Consider the following 17,040-nt stretch of genomic DNA (forward strand, 5'->3'; position numbering starts at 1 on the left):
GAGAGGTTCTCTTGTCAGCATAATTAATCCTCCTAAGGCAGTAAGTAGCAAGGTTGATGGAAAAATTCTTCAGCTGGCCTATTGTCTACACTAGGGAGGTAGGTTGACTTAACTACATTGCTGGAGTGGGAGGATTTTTCACACCCTTGAGTGACATAGCTGAGTCGACTTAACTTTTGTTTGTAGACCTGACCTAAGACATTTACGTTAAATACCAGGAAAAACTTCTTAACATTGAACTATACTAGGCTGCCAAACAGTCTCCCAAGGAGATAGTGGACGCCTAGTCACTTGATAATCGACTGGACAAAATATTATAAAATGTATTGTAACAACTTTGAATTGGCAGAGAAATAAATATTGATGACCTAATAGATCTTTTCACTTTCTAACTACTGTATTCATTGTGTGCCTGTAATATTCCAACATGAGGTTCTGATTCATCCCTGCTTGATCTTCATTTTTTCAACAAAAATATTTAAAGAGGTGACATGGCCCAATGATGATATTTTCTCTCTGACTGATAATCTGTGAAAGTGATCCATCAGACGTAAGATGACTCCTGCATGCCCCCTCCTGCAAAAATGTATTGGGATGGGGAGTACCTCACCATTCTTGTTGGCAGTAGGGGACAAAAGGCCTCCCATGTTCCTTCTCCAGTTTGAGATCTTGGGTGAGAGATTCTGCGTCTCTGTGTAGACTTGTATACATGATATTCTGCAGTTTGTACAACTCAATCTCAAATATTTGGGACTTGGAAAGGAGGCATTTTGGTATAGTACTTCGTATTTTGGGTACTCCAAAAAAAAATCTCTTTTTAATAAGATTACATTTTGCAAGTTATTAGGCACATAAACGTCCTTATATTGCTTTGTTTTAAACAAATAAAAACCTACCAATTCATTTCATTTTAAAAATTTAACTACTGTTTGTCCAAATGTTCAAAGTTTTTTATGGCCAACAAACCATATGCTCATACCAAGCCATAATTTTGTTCTTACGGTTGGTCATGTTTGATTACCTATCTGAATTTTAATTCACATAATAAATTTGTTTGCATTTAAATTTGCAAAATAAATGTTGGTGCATCTAGACTCTTCTGAATCCACAGACTAAAAAATAATATCTGCGTGGCTTAAAAACAGCTTCTTATCACAGAAAATAATTGCTTGTTTGTAGTAAGAGTATTTCCATTACCACCTGATTTCTCTTAATCTTTTGGGAAGAGTATGTGGGATGGACATTGGGATCTCTTCTCAGTACACATGAGCTGCGACATACTTTAGCAGATTCGTAGATTTTAAGAACAGAGGTGCCATTAGATCACCTTGTCTGACCTCCTGCATATCATAGGCGATTAAATTTCACCAGTTATTCCTGTATTTAGCCCTATAACTGTTGGACTAAAGTATATCATCCAGAAAAGCATCTGAAGACATGAAGAGATGGAGATTCTACCACTTCCATTGTTAGTTTGTTCCTGAGGTTAATCACCCTCACTTGTAAAACTTGTGCTTAATTGAGTTTGAGTTTGTCTGGCTTCAGCTTCCAGCAATTGGTTCTTATGCCTTTTCCCGTAATATTTAAAAGCCCTATTGTACCTGGTATTTTCTCCTCATGAAGGTTCGTACATGTTATATGTACTGGTCATGGAGGCCACCAATCTTTCTCATTCATTAAAGAACTAAAAGTCAGATACGATAACCGTATTGGGAGGAAGAGGGATGATCTTCACTGAAGCATTTAGGGATCGGTCTGAGCACAGGGGTCTAGTCATACTGAGCTCCCTGCAGGATCAGGGCCCAATTCTATTATAAGGCTACTGCCTGATGTCTGTGCTTCCACCACACATCTACTTTGACAGCTGCTGACAGCTCTTTATTAATATTAGTAGCACATTTGGTACTAATACTTTAAACTATACATACTACATATTTGCCTGCTTGTGTTTGTTCCAGATTCAAAACATTAGAGTAATTACAGAGTGGTGTGGTAGTGGGGGGCAGAGGAGAGCACATTTAAGTGTTTACATGGTTTAAAGAGGAGGGAAAAAACCTAATTCCTTCCTTACAAGTTTGATTATAACCAGCCTTCCAATTTGAGAATAAGGTTGTTAGCTATGCCAGACTGCTGTCAAGACCTTACATTAAATAAGATGTTTTTCTTTTATCTGACATTTACTGTAGTGATGCCAAGAATTACATCAAACATATAATTCATTCGAATGCTGAATTTCTTCAGTATTTTGCCAGTACTTAATCAAATATTTGAAAAATCTATCATTCGTTTCATAGCTTTGTAGTGTAAAACTGTGAATATGTTACCGTGAAAGATACTTTAGACAACTTTAATCTATACAGTTTTTTATATATTCAATATGCTGAGAGTTTTAAAGGAATATTTTTTTTAAATCAGTTGATTTTCTTTAACTGTCATATTTTCAGTTGCAGCTTTTGAACATTAGTACCTTTCCTTAAAATAACCCGTTAATCTCTAAATGGTGATAAAAACCAAATAGCCACATAGGACATATTTGAAATGCCACAAATACAAAAGAAACAGTGAAACCTTCAGAAACTGACAACAAAATCTAAGGATCCTGTTTTAGGTACAAAACCTTTTTTGTTATAATAATAAAGTTTAAACTATGGTAATAGCATCAGAGAATAGTATATAATAACTAAGGCCTTGATTCAGGGCAGCATTTAAATTTGAGCTTAAGTTCCATGTTTCATTTTGTTGTTAAGTCTGATTGATTTCAGTGAGACTTAAGGTTGTATTTAAGTGCTATCCTGAAGAGACTGAGGCTTTCTTGTATTGAGGCCTCAGGTTTTAGGATAAGAAAATTACCATGACCTAGAGAATGTTGCGAATATTAGAAATTCAGAATTCTAGCTGTACCTGGGTTATACATCCTAAACACGTAAATTTTAAGGTGATTGCAGTCCTTATTATGAAACCTTTTCAATATATAAGGCGTGATTATGTAAGATACAACTTACATTTTGGAGTAAAGCCTCAATCTTTATCCTGTCCCTTTAAATCTTGTCATTATTTCATTTTCAAAAATTTCTTTCAGTGTAGGTATTTCTAAGGCACCCATTAGCGTAGCATCTAGGTATCAAATATGATGATTGAAGAAACCAATTTCTGGCCATCAGTAGTATAATTTCTCCACTCCGGTTAGGTAACATTTTTTATGGGCTCTTTGGAAGTGTAACAGGGTTTACCAGACCTTGGAGGCTCTGCTGCTCTGATGCACCTTGCCCCAGGAAACAGTGCTCTTTGAGAAAAAGTGCACCAATTTGGGAACCTATGAGATCTGATCCTCCAGCATCCAGAAGGGCTAGGGACCAGCAACAGCCAATCAAGGCCTAGCTGTCCAAAATAAAAGAAGCTGCCTGCTGTCAGCAAGAATATTCTTGGGTGGAGCCAGAGGAAGGATGCTTCCTGTGCCGCAACCAGGCTGGGCCAGGGTCCATTAGTGGCCACAGTCAGCGGAATGTCCACTGTTCCTCATACTGGCAATGATTCAGGAAAGAACAAAAAATCCCATTGACTTCAGGGAATTAAACATGTGCTTAAGGGCTTTTCTGAATACAGATTGACTTACCCACATTCTTACATGCTTTGCAGAATTGGAGGCTCTGTTAGCTGTTCCTGAAAACTGACAAAGTTCAGATAAAGGTGATGCAGATTCCCATTGTTCCACAATAAATTCCAGCAGTCCCACAAATTGTTGTGCACTGTTTGCTCATCCCTGTGTGTTAGGGCGCAAAAACGATTTCCAAGATGGTATTACGTGTCCTGACTGAGAGTGGTTTTTTTTAAAACAAACTTTTATAACAACAACATTGCTTTGTTCATCATAATAAACTATTAAGCCCAGAAATCCTTCTGACTAACACAGTAATTACATTGCTTTCTTTTACAGTGGTGAATGATTTTATTTTTCACTGACAAATAGTTAATATTACTGGAAGAGGATTTCTTCATTATTTTTAAGTTCTGGAAAAATTTTATTATTCTTACCCCTTCACTATAGGGCCCAATCTGTAATTTGAAATACCATTATTAAAGGTCATTCCACTGAAATCAACAAAACATCAAGTATCAGGAATTTTTTGTTTGTGACCTATAGAAAAAATGCTAAGATTTGTTTTCTAAAAAATTCAGTTTTTCTCTTTGGGAATATTTGATGAGGGAATCTGATTTAAATTGTATTGTATTGTTACAGAGGGATGCATTTCTTGACTTTAAAGAATGGGTATCCATATCAGTGAATATGAGAAAGTGTAACATAATGCATGCATACACTGTTTTAGGCCTTTCACTGAGAGGCAGTAGCTAGTTCAACAGAAGAATTTTTCTGTTGACCTTGTGCTGTCTACACAGAGACTTAGGTTGGCTTAACTATGCCAATCAGAGGTTTGGATTTTTCATACCCCTGAACGACTTAGTTATGCTAACCTAATTTTCTGGTTAGCTCAAGCCTAACAGGATGTAGAAATATATTAAACATGACCTTGCAGTGTTCAAAAGAAAAGGGTGAGTATATGTGCTGTGCCTCTTAGAAGCAAAGAACTTCCTGGGCATGAAGGTGGCTGAGGTGGTTTTAATGCATCTTTGACCCCTCCTGTTTTGTGATGTGTTGGCAACTGGACAGGCTCGCAGAGTACCTTAGACACCCTTGGGGGCTTGTCTAAATTACAGCAGCCTCCCAGGGCTGCCCAGAGTTTCCTGAGTGCAGGAAGGGGCTCCAGGTTTGAGGGGGGCTCACGGCTAGGGCAGGGGATTGAGGCACAGGTTCACCTCGGGCGGCTCCCATTCAGCAGTGCAGCAGGGGTGCTAATGCAGGCTTCCTGCCTGTTCTGGCACCGTGGACCGCACCGTGCCCCAGAAGTGGCCAGCAGCAGGTCTGGCTCCTAGGCGGAGGAGTGCAAGTGGCTCCGCGTGGCTCTCTCCCACAGGCACCCTCCCCCATCCCAGCTCCCTTATGGCTGGTTCCCGACTTATGGGAGTGTGGAGCCGGTGCTCAGGATGGGGCAGCGCATGAAGCCCCCCCTGTCTAGGAGCCAGACCTGCTGCTGGTCATTTCCGGGGTGCAGCGTGGTGTCAGAAGAAGTAGGGGCTAGCCTGCCTTAGCCGGGCACCACCACCAATGGGACTTTTAATGGCCTGGTCAGCAGTGCTGACCAGAGCTGCCATGACCCAGTGCCTTACATTACAAAACCCAGTATTAGGTCGCAACCCACAGTTTGAAAACCATTGTTCTATAGTACCTATGCCAGGGAATTCTCTCTGAGGCAAAACCAAGACTGCTTAGTCGAGTGATGATCTCTATTGTATTCCACTGAGGGTTGTGCACCATGTCCCTGGAGCTAGAGCCGGAGCTTTTCAAAAAGAGTATTGCTTGGCAGTCTGCTCATGCATCCTCATATTACCTGTTGGTTTCACCCAAGGCGATAAAGGGCAAGGCGGAACGGCTGAGTCTCCAGTTTCTTCTCACCACCGCATGGTCCGAGTCAGAGCTTCTGCTCTCATTCTTAGTGACTCATTTTCGAAATTTTTTTACAAAAACAGTTCTTATTTTCATTCACAGTTAGAATTTTATTGCTTTTTGTTGTATTTTGGCAATTCCTAGCAGTTTTTAGAATTAAGGACTTTTTGGGATGTTGCTTTGGTAATTTTTCACACCAAACAATTCTATTCCTCCCCTCTCCACAAGCTCTGAGGTCTGGGTACTGGATTATGCTGAAGATCCCAGGATTTGCAGTCTGTGCTTCCTGCCCTTGCTCATTTTCCATCAGCAATGAACACCAATGCTGTTTGTACTGTTTGTGGGAAGCCTACATTGCCTCCAGGTGCAGTAACTGCCTCTCCTTCCCTACCTGTACACAGGAAGGCCAAGCTCTCCACTTCAAGAAGCACCTCATGGAGCTAACCACGGGGCCGAAGTCGGATCCAGGCTGGGGAACCCCCCTTTGCACACGCCCCATAAGTCGGCATGACCAATCCAAGAGCACTCCCCCTACCACAGAGCCTCTGTCTGGATCCACCAGTACCACAGCTACGGACCCTGCATCAGGGCCTAGCCATGAGCCACGGAAGCATGCACTTAAGCATGGCAAAAAGAAAAGGAGTACTTGTGGCACCTTAGAGACTAACCAATTTATTTGAGCATAAGCTTTCGTGAGCTACAGCTCAATAAGTCTTCCTCTAAATCCAAGGAGGATGCTGCGCCATCCACGAGTTTCAGCCACGGAAGAGCTACAAGCTCCAAGACTCACAAGAGTGACACAAAACTTGTTGGATCCCTGTACTCCTCCTGCTTCGGCTCTGCCAGTATCCCGTGAATCATCAGTCCTTTACTGGTTCTGGCCCTGTCAATAGACGGGATACCATTGATTCCAGGGAAGCACTCCTGGCCCTCACAAAATGTTTGCCCTGGAAGGAGGTGCACTCACCTTTGCAGAGGGCTCTATCTCCTGCATTATGTCTACCTCTTGCTGGAGTACCTCTCTAGCACATCCCATTCTGATGGCTCCATTTGCACTGCCATTCATGCAAGACTATGAATCTGAGGACCCCGGATGTTCGGCACAGTCTGCTACTTCCGTTCCAGAAATGTGACTACCAGAGGGTGCCGATGGCTCTGTGGCAGTTTCCTCTTTTGCCTTGCCCAAGAAACTGGGTACCAACGGATCCGGAGAGATTCTCTTCATCCTCTGCAGATGCAGCTGTGTCATCTACACTTTCCTCCCTGCCAGAGGACCACTGTCATTTTCAGAAACCCCTACGGAAAATTTCCAGTGCTCTTCAGATCTCAATGAAAGAGCTGCAGGACAGTCAGCATCAGTTACTAGACATTATGCATGCATCAGCACCCCTGTCCATCCAAAAACCACTCACTGGGTGATGCTCTGGTCAATGATTGGTCAGACCAGATGAAATACACCTTCTCCCCTGACACACACACTCCGACTCTGCATCCTTCACAAACTCCAGCGGGAGAGAGAGAGACCCAATCTCATTGCTCCAGTTTGACCTCACCAATTCTGGTTTCCTTTTCTTCTCCACGTGTCAAAACAACTTCCACTCCAGACGTTTCCGGAACTGCTGACACAACACAACGGCAGACTGAGGCATCCAGATCCATGGATGCTACACCTGACAGCATGGTTTTTGGATGGACACCTCCATTAGCATGAGAATGCTCATTGGCAGTGCAAGCCATCCTCTCCAGTAGCCAAAAGGATTCCATGAGGCGATCCTATCAGCCATATGGACACGCTTCACGTCCTGGGCCCAACAGCAAGATCTTGCCCCGAAGCTGTAGGCATCCCCGTGCTATTAGACTGTTTCCTTCACCTGAAAACCTCAGGACTCATTCTCAACTCTGTCAGAGTGCATGCAGCCGCCATTAGTGCTTTCCATCCTCCAGTGGAAGGACATTTGATTTTTACCCACCTGTTGACCGCCCGATTCTGGAAGCGCATTTATTTAAGTATCCACCCATTCAACCTATCACTGTCCAATGGGACCTCAACCTAGTCCTGACCTCTTTAATGAATTCTCCCTTCAAACCACTGGCTTCCTTCCCTCTCTCTCACCATTCCATGAAGGTCACTTTACTTGTTGCCATTTCCTCAGTGAGGAGGATTGGTGAGCTGGGAGCCATGATGGCAAACCCCACCTTCACCACATTCCATGAGGAAAAGGTCTCACTGCAACTGCATCCCAAGTTTCTGCCAGAGGTGGTTTCCCAATTCTACCTCAACCAACCCATACATCTGCCTACCTTCTATCCAAAACCAGAAGCCTCAAACGAGGAATGACGGCTTCATTCCCTCCATGTGTGTAGAGCACTGGCCTTTTACCTACAAAGGACAAACCCGTTCCAGAAGTCTCCCAGGCTGTTTGTAACCAAAGCAGAGAGAATTAAAGGATGGGCCATTTCCACCTAGAGAATCTCTAAGTGGGTTTTACGGTGCATTATGAGCTGGTGTCAGTTGTCAGGGCATCTCCCCTCTCCCCCCCGGTGGAATACAAGCCCATTCCACGAGAGTGTAAGCATCAACCACAGCCGCACTCCACAATGTGCCCCTTGTGGACATAGGTAAGGCGGGCATGTAGAGCAGTGGTCTCCAAAGTGAGGTGCACAAGACCATCCCTAGGGGTGCGCAGCAGGAGGAGCGCTGCCGAAGGAGTGCTGCTGGCATGGCGGCAGCAGCACTCCCGGACCTTTGATTCTCCAGTGGCAGCTCGGCTCTCCCCGCTCCGTCTTCGGCGGCATGCTGGCGGCAGCTCTTCTTTTTTTTTGCGCTTCCCTAGAGCTGACCCACGATCCATAAAGTTTGGAGACCACTGATGTAGAGTACCGTACACACCTTTTTCTCTCATTAGGCTATGGTACGTGATCCTGTGATGGACACCTCATTCAGCACAATGGTCCTCTTCTCCTTTCTCTGGTTCCACTATCTTCCTCACACCTTCCTCCTATCTAAGTACTGCTTGTCACTCACCATCAGTGGAATACAATAAGGACCATCACTCAAGGAAGAAGAGGTTACTTACCTGCAACTAGAGGTTCTTCGAGATTTGTGGTCACTATCGATATTCCAGTCCAACCATCCTTCACCTTTGCTGTGGCTCCGTAGGTCTGCAGGGGAAAAGGAACTGGAGATGCAGCCAGTCCACCTCACCCTTAATTGCTTCGGGCGAAATACATGGGTGCATGTGCGGACTGCCGAGCAATACTACTTTGAAAAGCTACAGCATCAGGCACATGGCACATGCGCATAACCCTCAGTGGAATACAGATAGGGACCACACATCTTGAAGAACTTCCAGTTACAGGTAAGTAACCTCCTCTTTTAGGGTCCTTTATGCCTTTCTCGTCCTTTTACCCTGCATAAAATAACTAGAGCAGGGGTGAGTATTTTACCCTAAGTGAATAATTGTGCTCTGAGTATACGAAGATCAGAGGTTTGTGGAAAAAACACTTTTCCCTTTTCCATGACGTAACTCCTTTCCAGTTCTAAGAAAAAGTTGCCTATGTATCTCACTTCCCTAGTTCGCATTTTCCCTTAGTAGTTAGTCGAGTTGTACTTTAAACTTCTTGATACTTCTTTCCAATATGTCCGTTACAATGTTTTTAAAAAAATGCTTCATCCGTGTCACTGATACTGTGACACATCAAAAGTATGCAGTCTAGGCACTAGCAAAAATTAATTGGTGATCTTAGCTAAAGTTTTATGCAAACCATATTAGTAGCCACAGGGACAGCAACTATTTTCATCTAATCCTTAAATATATTCTTTCACATTTACGAAGACTGCCACACTGATTAGCCTCACTTTGCAATTCATTTTGTTTCTAGTAAGCAGAACCTCTGGGATTTGCTTTGAGAAACTAGGTTATTCTAACAACTGTTTCATGCATTATCTGATTGCCTCATCCAAAAAAGGAAACAAAATCTGTGGAACCAGCACAAGTTTCATCTCCTGCCTTATCAGAGGGACTGGCATTGTTTCAAGTTTTGTCAACACTGGTAAATTAGATAACAAAGCGATGTAAAAGATGACGTGTATGATGTCAGAAATGCAAGTACCTGTGGAAAGTTCAAAATCACTGTCACCTCATCAATGCCAGTATTCGTGTTCATACCACTGCTTTATGCTAAATCATATTTGCCCCACCTTAATTCTGGAAATTATATTCTTACCAGCACTGATGCCAAAGTTACTCACGTCAGTATCACACTGGCTTCAACATGAACAGTGACCTTATTTGCTGTTCTAGTGCAAGCAGCAGGACTAGAACTCAGATTTTTTTTGGATTACATCTAGCAAAGAATGCTTCTGATGATGCTTTGTAAATTTTATAAATAGTGACATCAGCAAATATTATTATAATCTACTCTTATCAGAGAAAAGCAGAGGTTTGCCTCCTGTGGGTGGGGGAGGACAGGCTCTCTGGACCCCCTTCCCAGGTCCCCACTGACCTTCTTTTACCCCCTCTTCTTCCCCAGTTTGCAATCTTTGGGGGAGATCTCTCTGCAGGCTATCACGCCCAGGCCGGGCATAATCCCAACTATACATACAAAATGATGGGGGTCTAAATTAGCTGTTACCACTCAAGAATCATTAAGAAAGGGATAGATAATAAGACAGAAAATATCATATTGCCTCTATATAAATCCATGGTACCCCCACATCTTGAATACTGCATGCAGATGTGGTCACCCCATCTCAAAAAAGATATATTGGAATTGGAAAAGGTTCAGAAAAGGGCAACAAAAATTATTAGGGGTATGGAACAGCTTCCATATGAGGAGAGATTAATAAGACTGGGCCTTTTCAGCTTGGAAAAGAGACAACTTAGGCGGGATATGATAGAGGTCTGTAAAATCATGACTGGTGTGGAGAAAGTAAATAAGGAAGTATTATTTCCTTCTTCTCATAACACAAGAACTAGGGGCCACCATATGAAGTTAATAGGCAGCAGGTTTAAAACAAACAAAAGGAAGTATTTTTTCACACAACTCACAGTCAAACTGTGGAACTCCTTGCCAGAGAATGTTGTGAAGGCCAGGAATATAACAGGGTTCAAAGAAGAACTAGATAAATTCATGAAGGATCAGTCCATCAATGGCTATTAGCCAGGATGGGCAGGGATGGTGTCCCTAGCCTCTGTTTGCAAGAAGCTGGGAATGGGTGACAGGGGATGTCATCTCATTTCCAGACTATAAATGGAAACTTTGTCCCAGACATTGGGTTTTAGGACAGATTACACCATGAGGCCAGCGTCTGTTATGCCTTGAAGAAATATCTTAGGAGAGCAGAATCTATTTAAAAGAAAACAAACTAATTCAAACTCTGAAGTCACCATCACAGAGAGATAAAGGACCCCATGGCATACACCCCCGTTTAGGGTCAGGTTGGTGGGTAAGAGACAACATACTTTTAAAAGTGTAAAGCTAAAAATGAGAAGTGGCATTTTTTCAGTAAGTTAGGTTGGGACTTCTCTTTTTTCATCATTCCTTAATTAGATATTTGAAATTGGGCAGACAAAAAGAGGAGCCAAAGCATCACATTATGGACTTGATCTTTTCATTAGGCTCTGCTAACTTGTGACGCATTAAGAAAAGGAGTACTTGTGGCACTGTAGAGACTAACAAATTTATTTGAGCATAAGCTTTCGTGAGCTACAGCTAACTTCATCGGATGCATGCAGTGGAAAATACAGTGGGGAGATTTATATACACCGAGAACATGAAACAATGGGTGTTACCATACACACTGTAACAAGAGTGATCAGGTAAGGTGAGCTATTACCAGCAGGAGAGCAGGAGGAGCAAAAACCTTTTGCAGTGATAATCAAGGTGGGCCATTTCCAGGAGTTGACAAGAACGTCTGAGGAACGGTGGGGGGGGGGGGGAGAAACATGGGGAAATAGTTTTACTTTGTGTAATGACCCATCCACTCCCAGTCTCTGTTCAAGCCTAAGTTAATTGTATCCAGTTTGCAAATTAATTCCAATTCAGCAGTCTCTCGTTGGAGTCTGTTTTTGAAGTTTTTTTGTTGAAGAATTGACACTTTTAGGTCTGTAATCAAGTGACCAAAGAGATTGAAGTGTTCTCCGACTGGTTTTTGAATGTTATAATTCTTGACGTCTCATTTGTGTCCATTGATTCTTTTACGTAGAGACTGTCCAGTATGGCTAATGTACATGGCAGAGGGGCATTGCTTGTACATGATGGCATATATCACATTGGTAGATGTGCAGGTGAACCAGCCTCTGATAGTGTGGCTGCTGTGATTAGGCCCTAAGATGGTGTCCCCTGAATAGATATGTGGACACAGTTGGCAATGGGCTTTGTTGCAAGGATAGGTTCCTGGGTTAGTGGTTTTGTTGTGTGGTGTGTGGTTGCTGGTGAGTATTTGCTTCAGGTTGGGGGGCTGTCTGTAAGCAAGGACTGGCCTGTCTCCCAAGATCTGTGAGAGTGATGGGTCGTCCTTCAAGATAGGTTGTAGATCCTTGATGATGCGTTGGAGAGGTTTTAGTTGGGGGCTGAAGGTGATGGCTAGTGGCGTTCTGTTATTTCCTTTGTTGGGCCTGTCCTGTAGTAGGTAACTTCTGGGAACTCTTCTGGCTCTCTCAATCTGTGCCTTCACTTCAGCAGGTGGGTATTGTAGTAGTAAGAATGCTTGATAGAGATCTTGTAGGTGTTTGTCTCTGTCTGAGGGGTTGGAGTGGTTGTATCATAGAGCTTGGCTGTAGACAATGGATCGTGTGGTGTGGTCTGGATGTAAGCTGGAGGCATGTAGGTAGGCATAGCAGTCAGTAGGTTTCCGGTATAGGGTGGTGTTTATGTGACCATCGCTTATTAGCACAGTAGTGGTCCAGGAAGTGGATCTCTTGTCTGGACTGATCCAGACTGAGGTTGATGGTGGGATGGAAATGTTGAAATCCTGGTGGAATTCCTCAAGGGCTTCTTTTCCATGGGTCCAGGTGATGACGATGTCATCAATGTAGCGCGAGTAGGGGCATTAGGGGACGAGAGTTGAAGAAGCGTTGTTCTAAGTCCACCATAAAAATGTCAGCATACTGTGGGGCCATGCAGGTATCCATAGTAGTGCCGCTGATTTGAAGGTATACATTGTCCCCAAACGTGAAATAGTTATGGGTGAGGACAAAGTTCAGCCACCAGGTTTGCCGTGACATTATCGGGGATACTGTTCCTGACAGCTTGTAGTCCATCTTTGTGTGGAATGTTGGTGTAGAGGGCTTCTACATCCATAGTGGCTAGGATGGTGTTTTCAGGAAGATCACCAATGGATTGTAGTTTCCTCAGGAAGTCAGTGGTGTCTCGAAGATAGCTGGGAGTGCTGGTGGCGTAGGGCCTGAGGAGGGAGTCTACATAGCCAGACAATCCTGCTGTCAGGGTGCCAATGCCTGAGATGATGGGGCGTCCAGGATTTCCAGGTTTATGGATCTTGGGTAGCAGATAGAATACCCCTGGTTGGGGTTTTAGGGGTGTGTCTGTGCAGATTTGTTCTTGTGCTTTTTCAGGGAGTTTCTTGAGCAGATGGTATAGTTTCTTTTGGTAACCCTCTGTGGGATCAGAGGATAATGACTTGTAGAAAGTGGTGTTGGAGAGCTGCCTAGCAGCCTCTTGTTCATATTCTGACCTATTCATGATGATGACAGCACCTCCTTTGTCAGCCTTTTTGATTGTGATGTCAGAGTTGTTTCTGAGGCTGAGGAATCTGATCATCCCTACACTGAAACACTGTAGTTTGGCTTCTGACTCCTCATCCTCTGAAGTAAGGATTCCTTCAGATAAAACAGTGCTGGAAAATGGTGTTGCACATTTCTTTGACCAGGTGTCTCTCTCATGTAAACACACAGCAACAATATATTTATAAAAAACACAAAACAAAACAACCCTCCCTCCCACTACAGTAAGACACTCTACACATGCTTCTGCCCCTGGCAAGAGATTAAGAGAACAAACAAGATGTAACAGATGTGTAATCACGTGGCTTAATGCACTACTGGAAGGTGCCCAGATACTATCATGATGAGCTCAGTATAAGAGCTTACACAGAATAGAATTTTTAAAATACTGTAGGATGCCAACAAGGCTAATTTAGATAAATGAAAGGATTTCAACTAGTTATTTCATTTATCTAAATTAGCCTTGTTGGCATCCTACAGTATTTTAAAAATTCTATTCTGAGTAAGCTCTTATACTGAGCTCATCACGATAGTACCTGAGCACCTTCCAGTAGTGCATTAAACAATGTGATTACACATCTGTTACGTCTTGTTTGTTCTCTTATCCTTTCCCCAGAGAAGCACGTGTAAAGGAGCATCTTGTTGTGGTAGGAGGGGGGATTGTTTTGTCTTTTATAAATATACTGTTGCTATGTGTTTATATGAGAGAGGCCTAGTCAAAGAAATGCATTTTGCACTTGGAGTGGAAAGTGGTGAGGTTTGTGATAGTTCTTAGTTCTTGGGAGAGTTCAACCCTCTCCATGAAGTTCTGACTCCAGTACAGACAAGTTTTACCTTTATTGTTGAAAGTTCCATTGTGCCAGTGGAGTGGAGCTGTCAACCACAATCTTCATCATGGACCTTTAGGAAGCCTTTTAGATATCCTGACCTCATGCTGTGGAGTGCTTTGAAGATAAGAATGGAAAAATATTATTGCTATTCCAATGCCATGCACATCTGCAATGCCATTTTCCAGCACTGTTTTATGTGAAGGAATCCTTTGCTCAAAGTATGAGGAGTCAGAAGCCAAACTACAGTGTTTCAATGCAGGGATGATCCGATCCCTCTGCTGGATCAACAATGAGTCACAAGTTAGCAGAGCCTAGTAAAAAGATCAAGTCCATAATATGATGTTTTGGCACCTCTTTTTTTCTGTCCAATTTTGAAAGGTTTTTGGAGAATTATACATATAATAGTTGCCCCTAAGCCTGTGTTTGTATATATGCATTCTCCCTTCCAAGGGCTATCTGCTCTGAAATAATTTCTTTGTTCTGTTGATTGCCCCAGTGGGTTTTGTTTCTTTAGTGTAGACCAAAAAATCTTGCTTACAAAAATGCTTTACTTCACAAAAAATAATATTTTGGCTATGTTCAAGAAATAAATTATACTTGTTGTTTTGAAATAATCAAACTGGTTAGGATTTTCAGACATTTCTAAGGTTATGTCTACGCTGCAGTTAGATACTCATGGCTGGCACATGCCAGCTGACTCCAGCTTGCGCGGCTCAGGCTGTGGGGTGGTTTAATTGAAGTGTAGATTTCCAGATTTGGGCTGGAGCCCAAGCTCTAGGACCCTGAATGGGGGTGGGTCCCAGCAGCCTGAGCCCAGAAGTTGACACTGCAATTAAACAGCCCGGCAGCCCCAAGCCCCACGAACCTAAGTCAGCTGGCATGAGCCAGCCATGGGTTTTTAATTGCAGTGTAGACATGCCCTAAGTGTCTTAGAAGTACAAATCCCATTGACTTATGCACTTTTGACACTTATCCATTATTTTGACTATGACAGTAGCAGATAGGAGGACCCCGCAGAGGAGTGCAGGGCTCTTTTGTTAAGTCATACTGATGAAAGGTGCTGGAATTCTGCATAGAGGTGCAGAATTATTTTGGCGGACTCTGAGGTCACTTCAGGTGGGCCTTTTATCTCCAACTCAAATTATAAAAGGTCTTCTCATTGAGGCAGAAGTTGGGTTGCAGAAATTTCTGCAAGGAAAACCATAGGAACAGTTAAGCTCTGGAGAAAAGCCTAAGATGAAATAGAAGTTATTTACATTAATTGGGGATCGGTCCTGCTTTGAGCAAGGGGTTGGACTAGATGACCTCCTGAGGTCCCTTCCAACCCTGATATTCTATGATTCTATGATACATTAACAATAAATGACACCACCCTTGAGTGGGAAACTTGAGCTATAGCCAGTGTGCACATATTCACAACAGGGTGGGAGCTCAATCTATATACATGAGAATTGTAGTGCGACTTTCACAGCGCTAAATTAAAAGTCTAGCCTAAAAAAGTATGATTGAGAATCAAATCTGTATGAATTTCAGCTTGTTTAATTATAGCTAGGCTTAAATCACAGTGTTTAAATTTTGAGGGCCAAATTAGAGCTGACCTTTGTATGCATGGAGTCTTCCCCACTGCACACCTTCTGCGCCACACACAAGGGCCCGCCACAGTTGCAATCCTTGTGTTCTGGAGAATGGAAGCTGCTCCTTGAAGGCATCCCTTTGGGCACACATCTCCTGATAGGGAAAAAAAGAGGTTTTCCTAACTTGAATTCGCTAATTCAAGGTAAAAATTCTAGTGAAATAAGGGAGTTTTGTAGTTTTGACACATTATCACATTGAGATAGAGACTAAGCCTGGTCTACACTAGGACTTTAGGTCAAATTTAGCAGCGTTAAATCAATGTAAACCTGCACCCGTCCACACGATGAAGCCCCTTTTTTTTTTTACTTAAAGGCCTCTTAAAATCTATTTCCTTACTCCACCCCTGACAAGTGGATTAGCGCTTAAATCAGCCTTGCCGGGTCGAATTTGGGGTACTATGGACACAATTCGGCGGTATTGGGCCTCCATGAGCTATCCCAGAGTGCTCCATTGTGACCGCTCTGGACAGCACTCTTAACTCAGATGCACTGGCCAGGTAGACAGGAAAAGAACCGCGAACTTTTGAATCTCATTTCCTGTTTGGCCAGCATGGCAAGCTGCAGGTGACCATGCAGAGCTCATCAGCAGAGGTGACCATGATGGAGTCCCAGAATCGCAAAAGAGCTCCAGCATGGACTGAACGGGAGGTACGGGATCTGATCGCTGAATAGGGAAAGGAATCCATGCTATCAGAACTCCATTCCAGTTTTTGAAATGCCAAAACCTTTGTCAAAATCTCCCAGGGCATGAAGGACAGAGGCCATAACAGGGACCCGAAGCAGTGCTGCGTGAAACTGAGCTGAGGCAAGCCTACCAGAAAACCAGAGAGGCGAACGGCAGCTCCGGGTCAGAGCCCCGAACATGCCGCTTCTATGATGAGCTGCATGCCATTTTAGGGGGGTTCAGCCACCACTACCCCAGCCGTGTTGTTTGACTCCTCAATGGAGATGGAGGCAACACGGAAGCAGGTTTTGGGGACGAAGAAGATGATGATGATCATGAGGTGGTAGATAGCTCACAGCAAGCAAGTGGAGAAACCGGTTTTCCCGACAGCCAGGAACTGTTTCTCACCCTGGACCTGGAGCCAGTACCCCCCGAACCCACCCAAGGCTGCCTCCTGAACCCGGCAGGCAGAGAAGGGACCTCCGGTGAGTGTACCTTTTAAAATACTAGACATAGTTTAAAAGCAAGCGTGTGAAAGGATTAATTTGCCCTGGCATTGGCGGCTCTCCTGGATGTACTCCCAAAGCCTTTGCAAAAGGTTTCTGGGGAGGGCAGCCTTAATGCGTCCTCCATGGTAGGACACTTTACCACTCCAGGCCAGTAGCAC

The 17,040-nt window shown here is 43.4% G+C and overlaps 1 protein-coding gene across 4 annotated transcripts in view; it reads left to right on the forward strand.

Moving 5' to 3' along the window:
* The window catches only part of CWC27 (CWC27 spliceosome associated cyclophilin), a 229,332-nt gene that overhangs the window by 164,134 nt on the left and 48,158 nt on the right, over positions 1 to 17,040 (forward strand). The gene's annotated exons all lie outside the window — the stretch shown is intronic.

The sequence above is a fragment of the Lepidochelys kempii genome, chromosome 5, assembly GCF_965140285.1.
Source record: "Lepidochelys kempii isolate rLepKem1 chromosome 5, rLepKem1.hap1, whole genome shotgun sequence".
NCBI classification, from domain to species: domain Eukaryota; kingdom Metazoa; phylum Chordata; order Testudines; family Cheloniidae; genus Lepidochelys; species Lepidochelys kempii.